This window comes from Phacochoerus africanus, chromosome X (assembly GCF_016906955.1).
Source record: "Phacochoerus africanus isolate WHEZ1 chromosome X, ROS_Pafr_v1, whole genome shotgun sequence".
Taxonomy (NCBI): Eukaryota; Metazoa; Chordata; class Mammalia; order Artiodactyla; family Suidae; genus Phacochoerus; species Phacochoerus africanus.
Genome location: NC_062560.1, coordinates 22,432,684 through 22,448,858, shown reverse-complemented (window position 1 = coordinate 22,448,858; position 16,175 = coordinate 22,432,684).

Genomic DNA, 16,175 nt, shown 5'->3' with positions numbered 1-16,175 from the left:
GAAACTTGGGCAGGATTCCCTGGATCCTGCACCTATACAGCTTCTTTTTTTCACTTCCATCCCCCCATTATGTTGTGATCTTTGTATGTTAAATTCCAGCCTCAAATCACTTTTCTTCTTTCCCCTTCCTACTTTCGAAATCCACTTACTTTACAAAGCCCAACTCAATTGCTCTTCTCCCCTCCTGAAACTTATTAACCTCTTCCATTGAGTTGTCTCTTCTATATTCAACACATTTATAGCTCTTATATTGTTTCGCATACTAGTTGGGTATAATTCCTTTCACAACTAGATCATAGTCTCCTTGAATAAAGGAACCTTGTTATTCCCCTTTGTACCCTCATATCTAGCATAATACTTTTGTATGTGATAGGCACTGAGCTAAATGTTTATCGCAGCAGGTAACAAGTTGCATATGAGTTACAGAAAGATGTTGTAGACATTTGGAAGTGGGACATTAATAGAGTTCCCCAGAAAAGAGTTCTGCTTTCTTCTCAGTCTACATACTCCCTGACCAGCCATCTATGGCTTCACCTACCACTTTTATTCTGATACCTGTCAAATCTGTATTTCTCAACCTAGAGTTCCAGCCATCTCCTGAACATCTCACATGTTTTATCGGAATTTCAAACTGAACAAGTACAAACCTGAAAACATTATCTTCTCCCCCCAAATCTGCCCCTTGTCCTCTATTCCCTGTATTGTGTGGCTCTACCAATGCCTCTCTTCTGCTTCATCCCAACATCTTAGTCCACTCTTATCACTTTAAACTCTCAACTGCCCTCATCTCTCCATCCATTGCTGGCCTCCTGGATCTTTCTTGATCTTCTACCTTTGCAATCCATTTTCTATACTGCTGCCACAGCAGGCTTTCAAGAGGTAAATCCTGAGGTCCAACAGCCTTTAATAACCCCCCTTCACCATGATAATAAGATCCAAACTCCCTAGCATGCCCTTTGTACCTGTTCAGTCTCTTGTGCCCTTTTCTCTAGCTATGCAAGCCATGTTCTCTCTAGCCTCTCTGCCTTTGCACATGCTCTTCCCCTCTTCCTTTCCTGGCTAACCCTTTCTTGGCCTTCCAGAACCAGCCTAGGCATCATGGTCTTTGTCATCTTAACTGTCACCTTGCACTCACCATAGCGCCTTGTGGATACCTAGACCCCATCTCCTCTGATAACTTGATTATAACTCTTCTGTATCCCACCTTTAACTCTCTTCCTTGAGGACAGATACTGTCTTTTTATTTTCCAAGAGTCTGACTTAATGTCTGGCACATGATAAGTCTTCAATAATAAAAATAGAACCCAGAAACTTCAAGGGTCACCACTGAAATACTGGTGAGGAAGGGCAGCTGTATTAGCTTGAATGTTTGCCAAAATTAACCTCCCTGAGGAATTTCCTTCCATTCAGTTTCCACTACCACTGCTCCCATGTCTAAAAGGCTTATGCATATACCTATTGGAGCTGTCAACAGTTCTTCGCTTAATATACAGTATTTCTGACTCAGGCTGAAAATTTCAAGTAAAACAAGACCACAGGGTTTTTTGCAGATGCTTAATTGTCTGAAATGCTCTGTGGGGGGAGTGTTGAGTAGTCAGGATAATTTGAGAAACACTACATCATTTCTCTTAAGAGAATCTCAGACATTAGCATATTAAAGGCTCTGAGAAGTCCTGATGTTAATTCATTTTGATTTTGTTTAGCTCAGTGTAAATCGAACATTTGACCACTGAGCTTTTTTTGCATGGAATATATGATCCATGAATGCTCTTGAAAAAGCCTGGCTAAGGAGCAACAAAGAAAACAAGCACAGAGGACCACTAATTCAGGCACTCTGGTCTACAAAGTAGGACTTCTTCCTGCAGCTCCAGTTAATTTCCAGGCTCAAGTCACCATTTTGCCAAGGCGACATTACCTTGGGAATTTCACATCCCAAGGAAAGTCCCACCTTCTCCCCCAACCCCTCCCAGGAGTAGGATGAATTTGTATAATTGATTTGTACAACTTGTATAGTTTAAGGAGCAGGACTTCCAGAATGGCCAAGTAAGGAGCTCAGCAAATCCTCTCCCTAAAAAGCAATGATAAAACTAAAACAAACTCGTCTAAAAAATATAAAAACTCCTCAAATTGACCAAAGATGTACAACAACTTGAGAAGCATTTATTCAACAAAATATACTGAACCTAAAATAATGGGAGTCTGTGATGTTTTAGTCTGAGGCTGCTCCCATCCCAGCTCCCCTTCCCCAGCTCTGGGGCATGGAAGTTCTACTGGGCCATCAGAAGGGCCCGCCTTTCTTGGGAGTGGAGTGTGGAGAATCCCATGACACAGCAGCTAACCTGAGGTCTAAGTAGTGACTGGGTTTAGAAATAGACTAGTGGACAGACCAGGAGATCTTGGGAATGAGATAGAGCTACTTTAACCTTGGTGATCCAGGAAGCTGTGTTCATGGACAAGGCTGTGCGTGTACCTAAGAGGACACCTAAGAGGGTCCTAGCAAGCTACTTGTCCCTGGCTGTATGTGAGGCTGTGCAAACACAGTCAATAAAAGCTAGAATAGACCTGGAAACTGCTCAGACTTTGAATGCATTCCCCAGGCCACACACAAATTGCTTAGTAAAGGGTGGAAGCCTTACCTAGCTTAAGGTATTTAAGAGTAACTTCTGACCAGTCACTGGCTGACTACGAAGCTATGCTGACTTGGGTGACCTCTGGGAATCCAAGCTTAAAAAAAAATAAAAAAAAAATAGCCAAGTTCCTGTGGCCAGCAGTAACAAACCCGACTAGTATCCATGAGCACACGGGTTTGATCCCTGGCCCTGCTCAGTGGGTTAAGGATCCAGCATTGCTGTGAGCTGTGGTGTAGGTCGCAGACACGGCTTGGATCCCGCGTTGCTGTGGCTGTGGTGTAGGCCTGCAGCTGCAGCTCCAATTCGACCCCTAGCCTGGGAACTTACATGTGCCGCGAGTGCGGCCCTAAAAAGACCAAAAAAAAAAAAAAAAAAAACCAACAGCAACAAAAAACTGAGACATCAGTGGCTGTATGTGGATGGAGTAGGGGAAGAAGGTTGGGGATAGCCTCCACAGAATTCCTCCAGGCAAGTCGCTAAACATACAAGAAAGCAAAAACAACAACAACAACAACAACAACAAAAAACCAGCAAAACAACCACACAGAATTCAGAGTTGCTACAATATATTCTCTAAAATGCCATTTCCAATGAAAAATTATGAGACAAAAAAACAAAAATAAATGACCCATACCCAGAAAAACAAGGAGTCAATAGAAAACTGTCTCAGGGATCAGAGTGTTACAGAGATGAGTGAGATTAGTTTTGTATCCTGTATTTCACATAAAATTTTATTAGAAATGATTTCACAAGTCATTAAAACTTCTTTGAAAATAATATTTGTAGTGATTTCTTATTAGTGTTCCATAATATGGCTATACTGTAATTTATCCAACCATGCCCTTTTGTGAGACCATACTACATTTAAAATTTTTCTTTTTTTTTTTTTTTTGGCCACACCTGTGGCATGTGGAAATTACTGGGCCAGGGATCGAACCTGCAACACAGCAGAGACCCAAGCTGCTGCAGTGACAACACTGGATCCTTATCCTGCTGTGTCATAGGAGAACTTGATTATTTTATATATTTCACATTCATGATTATTTCCTTAATGTAGTTTTGTAAGATGGAATAAAAAAATGAACTGAAGTCCCTGACATATATTGCTAGATTAAGCTTCCGGAAAGTTGTACAATATTAAACCCACATTGGCAATGAACATGAGTTTCTCTAGTACCACACCTTGTACTTAGAAATAAATAAATTAGTAATCTAATAGGTGAAAATTGTATTCTAATTACTATTTCTTTGATTATAGTGAGTGTTGAGTAATTTTTCACATGTCTACTTGCCACCTATGTTTTGTGAATTCCTGTTCATGTCAATTATGCAATTTCAGTGGTATTTTGGTGTTTTATTATGGATTTTGAAGGATTCGTCAACTCTGTCACACTTGAATATACTATTTCAAATGATGACTAGGTATCTTTATTGGTGATTATTAAAAATCATATAATAAAACTTCATTAAATGTGGAAAGCAAATAAAACAATGTAGAGAAAACAAAAGGATGGAAAGTATACTGATGGAAAAAAATGATTAAGAATCAAATATATTTGAGAGAGAGAAGCTGATAAAAATACTAAGAAAGGAGTGGTATACATTAACAGATTCAAAAGAAACCCTATTCAAAAGTTAATAAACTGCATTCTTCTTAGATCTGGGGTATGAGAATTTCCTTTGTAGAGCTCCATCTTCTGTAATGGAAAAATACATTCAAACTTTTTTTGAATGCCTGCTATGTGGGTGCTAGTGGGAGTAAAAGAAAAGATCCACTCTGCTTTCAATCTAATGAGGAAACATAAACACTTAAGATCACTTAAGGCAAGTGAAGATGCTAAATAGAAAGCAGGATGCTGTGGGAGCTCAGAAAGTTACTGCTGATGAGAATAAGTAAAAGGTTCAGGGAGGAGTTGGCATTTCTACCTGGTCATAGAGATTAAGCTGGATTTTTCTAGGTGGAGAATATGAAAGAGGGTTTTTAAGCAAGGATATGCAGAAAAGCACAGGAGGTCACACTGGGCAGGAGGTTTCGACACAAGCATACACCCAGATCCAATCTATCAGGGGTTTTTTTGGTTTAATTTTTGTTCTTGTGTTTGGTTGTTGTTTTTTTTTTCTTTTTTGGCTTCACCTGTGGCATATAGAAGTTCCCAAGCCAGAGGGTGAACCTGCGCCACACCAGGGACCTGAGCCACTGCAGTAACAATGCCTGATCCTTAACCTGCTGCACCACAAGGGAACTCCCCATCAGTTTTCTATTCAAGTGGATTCTAGTACTGGTAAAAATAATCAACATGGAACAGCATCTAGTAAAGTTTGTTATAATGAAAAAATGGCGCACTTTAATTTAATGGCTTATTTATTTTAACTATTAAAATTATTTTATCTCGCAGAATTAAAAAAAAAAACAAAAACACCCACCATGGAAAATTTAGACATAGTCAACACAGTAAAACTGACAATGGCAAAAACTTTATAGGTTGGGCTCCCTGGAAGCTAACTCCATCTGAGACAAGAATGAGAGTACATGTTATCTGAAAGGTCATTCCAGAAATCATCTAGCAGTGAGATGGGAAGTGAGACGGATGGGGATGAGCCAGGAAAGGGCATATCATCAAGCAGTTTTTCACTGAGGTGATTGGGTTCAATCCCACCTCCTTCCCTGGGTTACTGGGGAAAAAATCCTGTAGAACAATCCTGAGTCATCCCCCAGAAGACAAGGAAGTTGGGGTATTTATCCTCCAACTGCTATCTGTCATTGGCTTAAGGTTACTCCCAGACACATTATTAATTCCCCAGCACTTCTGGCCTGGGGTGTCTAGCTGAGAGTAGGCCCTCTGGTGGGGAGTTGCAGGTGTACTGAAGGGTTGAGTGCAAAGGGAATGAAGAAGGCCACCACTAATATCTGCTACATTTATTGACTCAAAGCTATCAGAATGAGGGAGTTCCAGTTGCCACTCAGTGATAAGCAATCCTACTAGTATTCATAAGCATGTGGGTTCGATCCCTGGCCTTGCTCAGTGGGTTAAGGATCCGGCATTGCCATGCACTGTGGTATAGGTCACAGACCCGGCTTGCATCTGGCATTGTGGTGGCTGTGGTGTAGGCTGGCAGCTCCGATTTGACCCCTAGCCTGGGAACTTCCATATGCTGTGGATGCAGCCCTAAAAAGCAAAAGTGGGGAAAAAAAGACTATCAGAAGACTCACACCTTCTTGATAAAATCTAGGGCCACAAAATTTGCAACTCAGGAAATTGGTGGACTTATTGCCTTACAAGTATACTAACTTGTACGAGGCTAAAGTTAAAATTTTTTTTATGGCCACACCATAGCATGTGCAAGTTCCCAGGCCAGGGATTGAATCTGAGACACATCTGCAACCTATGCTGCAGTGTGGCAACGCTGGATCTTTTAACCCACTGCACCTGGCCAGGGATCAAACCAGAACCTCTGAAACAACAGGAGCCACAGTGGGATTTCCAAATATTTTTAGTGGGACAAATTTTAAAACAAATCTTCATGGTGACTTTTTTTTTTTTTTTTTTTGGCTACACCCGAGGCATGTGGAAGTTCCCTGGCCAGGGATCGAACCTGTGCCACAGCAGTAACCAGAGCCACAGCAGTGACAATGATGGATCCTTAATCTGCTGAACCACCAGAGAACTCCCTATGATGACATTTTTATGAATAAGAATCTTCTCGATGAAAATAAGTGAAATAAAAGCAAATAAATTAAAAATATATACTAGAAACATTTTACCTACATTATGCAGAAAAATGATATCAAGGAATTAAAATGATTTGAGTTTGTTCAAGAAAATATGTTCTTCATTAAATTTCATCAATGTTGGCATGATTCTGATTAGAATGTTTGTACTCACAAACATGGAGTCACAGTGTCCTCAGGCTCAGCAAGAATAGGAACGAAACATCCTGTTCTTGGATTGCTAGAGGCCAAAAAATGAAGAGGATTTGTGCCAGGGGAAATTGCATGGGTAAATGCAGAGTAGAAAAGCATATGGAATGCTTTGGGAATGATGAATTCCTCACTGACAGAACTATGGGAGCAGATGTTAAGCAAAAAAAAAAAATCATATTCTTGAATATTCTGCAGATCTGCAGAGTTCTTTGTTGAAAGAGGATAAGAGAAAAATTGGATATTACCACCCTCCAGTGAAACTCCTCTCTCAACTTTTCACTAAAATATCCCATGACCTTACAGAAAAGAATAAAAAACCATTAAGATGAGAGATTGAAAGACAACATGATATAAAATTGTGAGCAGCCTTGAAAATAATTTTAAGGCAAATGGAGTTAGACTGAGAAAAACAGATCCATACCTTACCTTATGGAATACTCAGGCTTCCATTCATGAACAAGGGCAAGTGGAGAAAGATTTTTTTTTTTTTTAAATGTGTATTGTTGTTGCTTTACCAACTGTGTCCAAACTCAGAGATTCGGGCCTTTGCTACTCTCTTGATTCCAAGGAGCTACACTGTAAGATAGGCAGTTTTGTTCCTGAGTTTTGCCCCTTGCCTTGAAAGCCCTCACCCCAAACCCCTGTGTCCTCTGACACCTCCAGCCCCCATCCCCACCCCTCAGTCTACCCACTGTCTTTACATTTTCACATTGAGAGAGAAACACTTGTGGGATATTATTTGCTTTCAGATTCAGAAGAAAAAAGTCAAACTATTTGGTATCTTCAAAAGACTGCAAATAATAATAACTTCTGTGCATGAGAAGCAAAAGGTCATAGGTAGATGAAAAGCAAAAGTTGAAAAGGTAAGTTGACTCAAAGATTGTAAGAAAATTCTAAAGGCTACAGGAGAATTAAAATCCATATTAAGTCAGTAAAGAATAGAAAGGATGAAAAAAAAAAAAGAATAGAAAGGATGTTATAGAAAATTCACCTGTTGATGTGAAAGACATCTTTGAGATGCTTTCCCAGAGTGCAGATGAAAATGACAAGGAGAATCAGTTCTTTACCACATGCTTCATGAACAGCTACTATGTGCCAGTGACTGTGCTAAGTGCTGGGTCTAAAAGCTTTCATATTCTCTCAGAGTATGAGCGGCAGCCATTAAACCCTTAAACACAAATTGACAATTGCAAATTGTGAAGGTTGTCTCAACTAGTACTATAAATGTAGAAGAGAAGCCAGTGCTGATTGGGTGGTTAGGAAAGGTCTCTCTAAAGAAGGAATATATGGCTGGAGATATAAAGGATGAGTTAGAGAAGATCAAAAACTAGAGAGCAGGCAGGGGTGTGCAGCTCTGCAGCAAAAAAGCAGGTGGGGCAGCAGAGACTGAAAGAGGATGAGGAGAGGAAGGTGGGGAATGTGGTGCAAGATGTGATGGGAGAGGTGCTAGGGCCAGGTCACACAAGTCCACCTAAGCTAGGTGAGGAGTTTGTATTTTATTGTAAGGGAAATGGGAAGTCACTTAAAGGTTCTAAGTAGGTGACTGATATGATTTATGCTTTAAAGGGTTGTCTGGTCCTCAAATGGGGATAAGGATAAAACTGGGAATCTCACTGAAAGGGAAGTGCGATGGTGATGGTGACTTGGACAACGACGGTGGTTGACACTGCAGAGAAGCAAATAGAGTTATGACATGCTCTGGAGATTACAACTGGCAAAGCTTGCTGATGAGCTGGGATGGGAGGTGCTGGAGAGGGGACCATCTTGATGGGACACATGATGATGCCATAAATTACAATGGGGAAGATGGGTAGAAGAACTATTTGGGGAGGGAAGAGCAGGAGTGCAGGTTCAGGTCCATCAGGTCTCGGATGCTTGAGAGGTGTCCAAGAGTGAAGAAGTCATAATAGCCCCTAAATTTGTATCTAGGGAGCTCCTTGGAAATGCAGAATCTCAGGCCCCATCCTGGAGATGAAGTTCAGAAGAGATGTCAGAGCTGGAGGGATACATTCGACAGTTATCCACTATTACAGATAGTACTCACTTACGTTGGTTTTATGTACCTTTTCTTGATGAAAATATTCAAAGATACATAAAGGTAGACAAAACAGTATACTGAATTTCTACATATTCATCATGGCATACACGATATTTTGTCATGAGAATGTCATAAGAATGGTAAGTATCTTAAAGAGAGAAAGAAGCCAACTCCCACTGAGTTTCCTCATCCATAAATTGGGAATATTGGAGCCTGCCTTACAGAGTTATTACACGAAGAAGAAAATGAGATTTACCGTGTCAATGGTGTGCAGTAATAAATGTTAGCCACAGACACTTTGTTATTGTTGGGTAGGCAATATTGATCCAATATTGGAGAAGGAAGCTATATCAAGGGTAGTGAATGGAAATAAACTGAATTAAGTTTCTAAACTCCAAATCATTCCGATCATTGAGCTCTTATGGAGAGAAGAACTAACCAGAAGCTGCTCACACAACTATGGCAAGTTTTGGAATTCTCCAAAAGATGAGGCCAGCCAAGGACACAGCAGAAACCTAGTAATACTAAAGTTTCAGTAATGTGTGAATTGTGGCTATCAGGCTCCTAGTCCCCAGCAATGGAGCCCCCACTTTATGACAATAGCATTACATTAAGGGAAAATTCGCATGAAAATGAAGTAAGCAGTAAAGAGTCAGAACAGGACTTGATCTGGTCTGGTGATGAGTTTGGGAAGGTTTTTGCTGTAAAGAATGACTTGGTGAGTAGACACCCCACCCCACCCCACCCCCCGCCCCCGCCAACATGCATTATGAATAAAAGGGTTAAAGCCTCTGCTCTGGAGCAGAGCTTCTCAAACGTTCATGGGCAAACACATTGACTGGGAATGTTGTGCAAACGCTCCAGGATGGGGCCTGAGATTCTGCATTTCCAAGGAGCTCCCAGGGCTCTGGGGGATCCTGCGGAGCCTCTGCTCCCTCCCCTCCCCCCCACCGCTTCAGACTTTGCCTGAGTCTCTCACTGCGAAGTCCTGTATGGCGGGTACCTGGGAAGTGGCAGAAGTCCACTCCCCGAGCAACCCTGCGGGTAAAGGGGCTGGCTTGGGGCAGCCAGGGGCTTCTAGCCCCAGGAGGGTTGGGGGTAGAACGAGAAGGAGTCCGCGGCTAGTGGGAGGACCACTTCCACCCTCGTCCACACCCGCAGGAACTCAACAGGCGGAGGTGGAGGTGAGAATGATGAGGGAGATGAGAGACTCGGCACCAGCCCGCAGGGACTCGCTGTTCCTAGCCAAGAGATGCAACGAGGAAAGATTTTAGGAAAAGGTTTGCCTAAGCTCGAGGAAGATGTGTATCTGCAGACCAAAAGAACTTACCACGTCTCAGGGAACATGAACCACCTGCTCACAGAAAACAGTTTGGCAACAACTTTTAACCACGGGCGAGGGGGGGTCCCTGCAGTCATTAAGACTGGAGGAAAGGAGTCCTCATTACCTGAGGGCTTACCTGGAGTTCGGCAGGCTACCTGGTGCTTTCCACGAATTCCCTCATGTAACGCTCGGAGCACTCCAATAACGTGGTGGTGCTGGCCTTTCAGTGGACTGGACGCAGAAACTCGGACGGCCTTGTCAGGATCCCGCTGCTCTCCAGCTGCTTCAGCTCTCCTTCCGCGTGGGAGCAGGCAGGCCTCCCCCAGACGCCGCACAGGCAGCTCCGGGCTCCCACTGTCCCGGCTCGGTTACCCCAGAAGAAAGAGACGGGCCCTCTCCTGGCTTCACCGCAGAAGGGCACTGGTTGTCTTCATGTTCTGCCCTCACCCTTGGATCCATCCTGGTGGCCAGGAGGATGGAGTAAGACATGTGGCCAGGGGCTGAGGGTACTAGGATTAGAAGTCCCACCAGAATGAAGAGGTTGGCATGAGAAAAAAAGGACAAAAGAGAGGAAGGAGGCTTGGCTGACACATGCAAAGGGTCCACGACAGGGACGTCTGTGAGCTGCCCCACTTTACAGATGACGACAGGAAGGATTAGAGAGGTCGAGTAACTTGCCCAAGGTCAAGGTCACACATGCAGGGTAAGGTGAAGAGCCAGGACCCAAACCAAGGCAGTCTGACCAGAGGTCTTAACCACTAAGCTACAAGGCAGAAAAGTCAGTTTGGTTTCAGATCCCTCTGCAACACTGGCTCTCAGAAGAAAATGGAGCAACGGCTAGACTTTTTGGAGAAAAAGCTGTGTGCTCTGTCAAACTGTCTTTCACAAAAATAGGTAACAGATATTAAACACACACTGCGTGACAGGCACTGTTCTAAGTGTTTCAGATATACTTACTCATTCACTCATGGACCACCCTGTAAGACAGAATTTCTTATTATATTCACTTTACAGATGAGGAAACTGAAGCCCAGAGAGATTAAGTACCTTATCTAAGTGCCAGGATGGTGCTCAGGCAATCTGATTTTCTAAGCCTATGCTGGGAACTGCTCTTCCATATGCTCAGGGTTCAAAAGCATATCTCAACATATGCTTCTTGAAAAAAATTATTAAAAGTATATATGATATGGAGTTCTTGTTGTGGCGCAGTGGTTAACGAATCCGACTAGGAACCATGAGGTTGCAGGTTCAATCCCTAGCCTTGCTCAGTGGGTTAAGGATCTGGCGTTGCCATGAGCTGTGGTGTAGGTTGCAGACGTGGCTCGGATCCCGTGTAGCTGTGGCTCTGGCGTAGGCCGGTGGCTACAGCTCCGATTGGACCCCTAGCCTGGGAACCTCCATATGCCGCGGGAAGCGGCCCTAGAAAAGGCAAAAAGACAAAAAAAAATATATATATATGTCACATAGCAGGAGAGTAACAAGAAAACCAAAGTTCAAGAAAATAGAAAACCAGATAAAGGAGTTCCTGGTAGCTTAGCAGTTAAGGATTTGGCATTGTCACTACTGTGGCCAGGGTTTGATTCCAGGCCTGAGAACTTCCATATGCCCTGAGTGCAGACCTAAAAAAAGAAAGAAAGAAATATAAGCCAAAGTATTCCCATTCTGACCAGTGGGAACTTGAAGTTGGCTCCTGACTCCTTTTACCATGATCTAGTAATCTCTGATAGCTTTACTGCTATCAAAACACCTTGTATGTGTCCTTCCCCAAACAAACAGAATGCTTAAAGTTCAGACTTACTAGTCCTGAAAGGAGTATATATGCCTTCCAAAGCATGAAGAAGATAAAAGCAAAAGAAATACTCATAGAGAAAAACAAATCATGAACCAAAGGAATGGTAAAAAACAAAACAAAACAAACAAAAAACCCTTAAAAATAGCATAGAACAAAAATGAAACAGGAGATCCCACTGTGGCTCAGTGGAAACGAATCTGATTAGCATCCATGAGGATGTGGGTTCAATCCCTAGTCTCACTGAGTGGGTTCAGGATCCGGCATTGTTGTGAGCTGTGGTGTAGATAGCAGACGTGGCTCAGATCCTGCGTTGCTGTGGCTGTGCTGTAGGCTGGTAGCTGTAGCTCCTATTAGACCCCTAGCCTGGGAACTTCCATATGCCAAGGGTGTGGCCCTAAAAAGCAAAAAGAAAAAGCAAAAAAAAAAGAAAAGAAAAAAAGATAAAAAAGGTCTTATTTAATAGCTTCCTAGAAAGAAACATGTATACAAGACAATACACCCTTTTTCCTAGTGCCCATGGAACACTTAGAAAAACTGAATATTTAGCTTCACTAACTGTGGCACTTAACCAGGTTTCAATTGCTGAACAAGATCTGCAGGACCTAAAATGGCAAAGATTACAAATGTACAACTTACTATAGGGCAAGGACATGCTCTAGCCAGAGCCTGAAAGTCAGAACATACATCAGAGCATATGACTCACAGCAGGGGTCTGGAGAGGCCAGGTGCAGGCTCTTACTGTCCTCTTGCTGTAAGGCAGGCCAGATATCTCGTGGACCAGAGACCACTGATGTATGCACAGAACACTTTGGAACCAGGGAGACTAAAAAGTCTTTGCTGAGATTGTTTATATTTTGCTCATTGCCTAGGTATATCTCTGTTGCAGAACCAGCAGAAGCCTGGGGCAGGGGCTGGGGAGTATCACACCTAGACCAGGTGCAACTCTTCAATCTCATTGTTATTAATAAACAAGGCTGATAAGCTGGGTAAAAATACTCTGAAACTCTTTGGACTCATGGTTACACAGAGACACTATACATCGATGTTTCATGCTTTGACCAGGAGTCAGTCAGTATCAAGCAGGGCCTTTGATTTAACCAAACAGCTCAGGTTAATTGCAGATTGGCTGTGATTAACTTTCACAGTGCAATAGCAAAACACAAAGTGTAACTCAATAATTTCCAGGATGCTGAAACCATACAAACTCTATTTTTGGACCACAATTCAGAAAATGAATAAATATGATGAGTACAAAGTAATCAAAATGCAAATTATAATAAGGTACTTTTTGAGAATATAAGTCTGATGAAAATTAACAAGAATGCTAATATCTAGCATCAATAAGAACCCAGGGGAAGTAGCCTCTTCATTTACTGCTCCTGGAAACATAAATGTGTAGATCTTTTCTCAGGTACATCTTGGTAATCTATATCAAAATCCTTAAGAAGGCACATTCTCTTGGGCCAGAAGTCACATATTTGGCATTTCATTTTGAGGTAATAATTGAGGATATGGGCAGGCAAGGATGTTTATTGCAGTACAGTGTATAATAGCAAAATATTGGAAACAATAAAAATATCCAGCAAGATGGGACTACTTCAGTAAGTTATATCCATGTATAATTATTAAAAATAATTTTGTAGAGGTCTATCGTGGCAGGCTTTATTAGTTGCCTGTCTAAAATCGTCCTCCCTCTTCTCCTGTAGTGACAGAATCCAGATATTGTTCAAGGCAGCAATGCTCACTTTCCAGGCATAAAATCATGACAATCCTGTTCCCACTTTCCCAACTTCCCTTGAACACAGGAGTGGCTATGTGATCCTGTTCTGGTCAATGAAGTGTAAGAAGTCTACTAGGGGGCTTTGAGAAAGTTTTTTGCTTTCCTAACATAAGGGAAAGATTCTGCTGATGCCAACAATCATCTACTGCAGAACTTATACTTAAGGGAGAAAAATTTAACTATTTGTTAAGCAAGAGTTGGTTGACGTTTCTGTTCTGTGGAGGCTAAGGTGTTGTTCTGTGCTGTGGTGGGTGCTGTGATGTGCTTCCTCAGATCCCCCTTCAGGGCTCCTAGACACTGGGAGTGCTCCAGGCTGCCCATCTTCACCTGCCAGCTACCTCCAGGAACTGCGCTCAGTTGAAGCTGGCTGCCTTGCCCTATGTCACGTGTCCTCCTCGGAGGCATCCCACATCAACCTCTCCATAGAAGTGGAAAGGCCCAGCCTTCTTTCTTCAATTTGCAGGGCCCTCCCAGCTCCGGAGCTGGAGTTCTTTTGACTACTACACCATTGCCCAACTTCCCCTTCTGCCTAATCCTACTTTATTCCCTTTCCCGATGGTGTTGATCTTAAGAATAGCCCCTAATAAACTTCCTGCACTCAAATCTCTCAAAGACCATTTCCTGGGGAACCCCATCCACAGCACCGCTGACAGATTTATTCACATAAAAAGATGTTCAAAATATATTGCTAAATGACACAGCAGCAGGTTACAAAGCAGCACGCATGGTGTTTTCTTATTATGCAGATTATATATCGGCACAGAAAATTTTCTATAAAGGAAAACACTAATAATTTAACAGCAGAACTTGTGTTTCCAACAATATGCTGAAGTAGATATTTAGAGAAACCCCTAGTTCAGAACACATTAAATGCCAAGAAAGAAGTTTTAATATTTTATGGAGTTCCCACCGTGGCTCAGTGGTTAATGAATCCGACTAGGAACCATGAGATTGTGGGTTTGATCCCTGGCCTCGCTCAGTGGGTTAAGGATCCGGTGTTGCCGTGAGCTGTGGTGTAGGTCTCAGATGCGGCTCAGATCTAGGCATTGCTGTGGCTCTGGCATAGGCTGGTGGTTACAGCTCTGATTCGACCCCTAGCCTGGGAACCTCCGTATGCCACAGGAGCGGCCCTAGAAAAGGCAAAAAGACAAAAAAATAAATTTTAAAAAAAGTTTTAATTTTTTAATACATAAGGTAGTGGTGGGAAAGTAAGGGAATTCCTGGAGTGGCAGCAGGAATGGTAGGAAAGCACAAGTCCTAGTTAAGTATTATAACACTCGGGAAGTATCTGCTGATTCCTGATGGCCTAGAGCCAGGTTTTTGTTTTGTTTTGGCTACACCCGCAGCATATATAAGTTCCCCTGGCCAGGGATCGAACCAGCGAACTGAGCCTCTGCGAGTAACAATGCCAAATCCTTAACCTGCATCATAAGGGAACTCTTAGAATCAGGTTTTAATAAGTCATTGCTATGGGGACGAGAGACAAAGCCAAGCAGTGTGATAGGTCAGGATGGAGATGCTTGCATAAAGGCAGGAGAACCAAAGGCAACAGCCTCAAGAAGTTCAACTGGAAAAAGTCCAACCTGCAGATGGAGCTGGGGGATGTAAACTTCATGGGAACAGCCAACCATAAGCAAACTCACATGGGTGTGGGCCAGATCTAAACCCGAATTGCTGGGACCAAAATAAATCCTATGTCCAAAAGAGAGTTCAAAGTGGTCCTTGGCAGTGTCCTCTGAAAACTGCTAGAAGAAAACAAAAATTTTTCTTTGGAGAAATACATTTACCAACTTTAAAAAGTTACCATAAAGTTACTAATTCAGAATAATAAGTAAATCACTAAATACATGAAAGTCAACATAAACACCACAATTCAGAATCAGGTACATACACACATAAAATAATAGATATGGAATATTCAGATATCAATTATAAAGAAATAATTTTTTTTTAGGGCTGCACCTGCGGCATATGGAGGTTCCCAGGCTAGGGGTCCAATCAGAGCTGAAGCCGCTGGCCTACACCACAGCCATAGCAATGCTGCATCTGAGCCAAGTCTGAGACCTACACCACAGCTCATGGCAACACCAGATCCTGAACCGACTGATTGAGACCAGGGATAGAACCCGCGTCCGCATGAACACTAATCGGGTTTGTTAACTGCTGAGCCACGACGGGAACTCCCCAAGTAATAACTTTTTGTATATAAAGAATTAAAAATAAGGTTAACAGAATAAGGGCACAGAGACTATCAAAGCTGACTAGGGTAAATCTGAAAGAAAATCAAATAGGAGTCTAACAATAAAAAAGTAAAAATTTAAATTAGAAACTCAGGAGTTCCCCTTGTGGCGCAGTGGAAATGAGTCCGACTAGGAAACATAAGGTTGTGGGTTCGATCCCTGGCCTTGATCAGTGAGTTAAGTTGAGCAAGGTGCAGGTTGCAGACTCAGCTCGGATCTGGTGTTGCTGTGGCTGTGGTGTAGGCTGGCAGCTGTAGCTCTGACTGGACCCCTAGCCTGGGAACCTCCATATGCCTCGAGTGTGACCCTGAAAAAAAAAGCAAGAAAATAAAAAAAAAATTAGAAACTCAAAGGATGTTATAAAACAGCAGATAGAACTAAAGATAAAATTAGAGAATTTGTAGATCTAAATAAATTACCAATATAGAAAAAAAGTAATGATAGAAAAT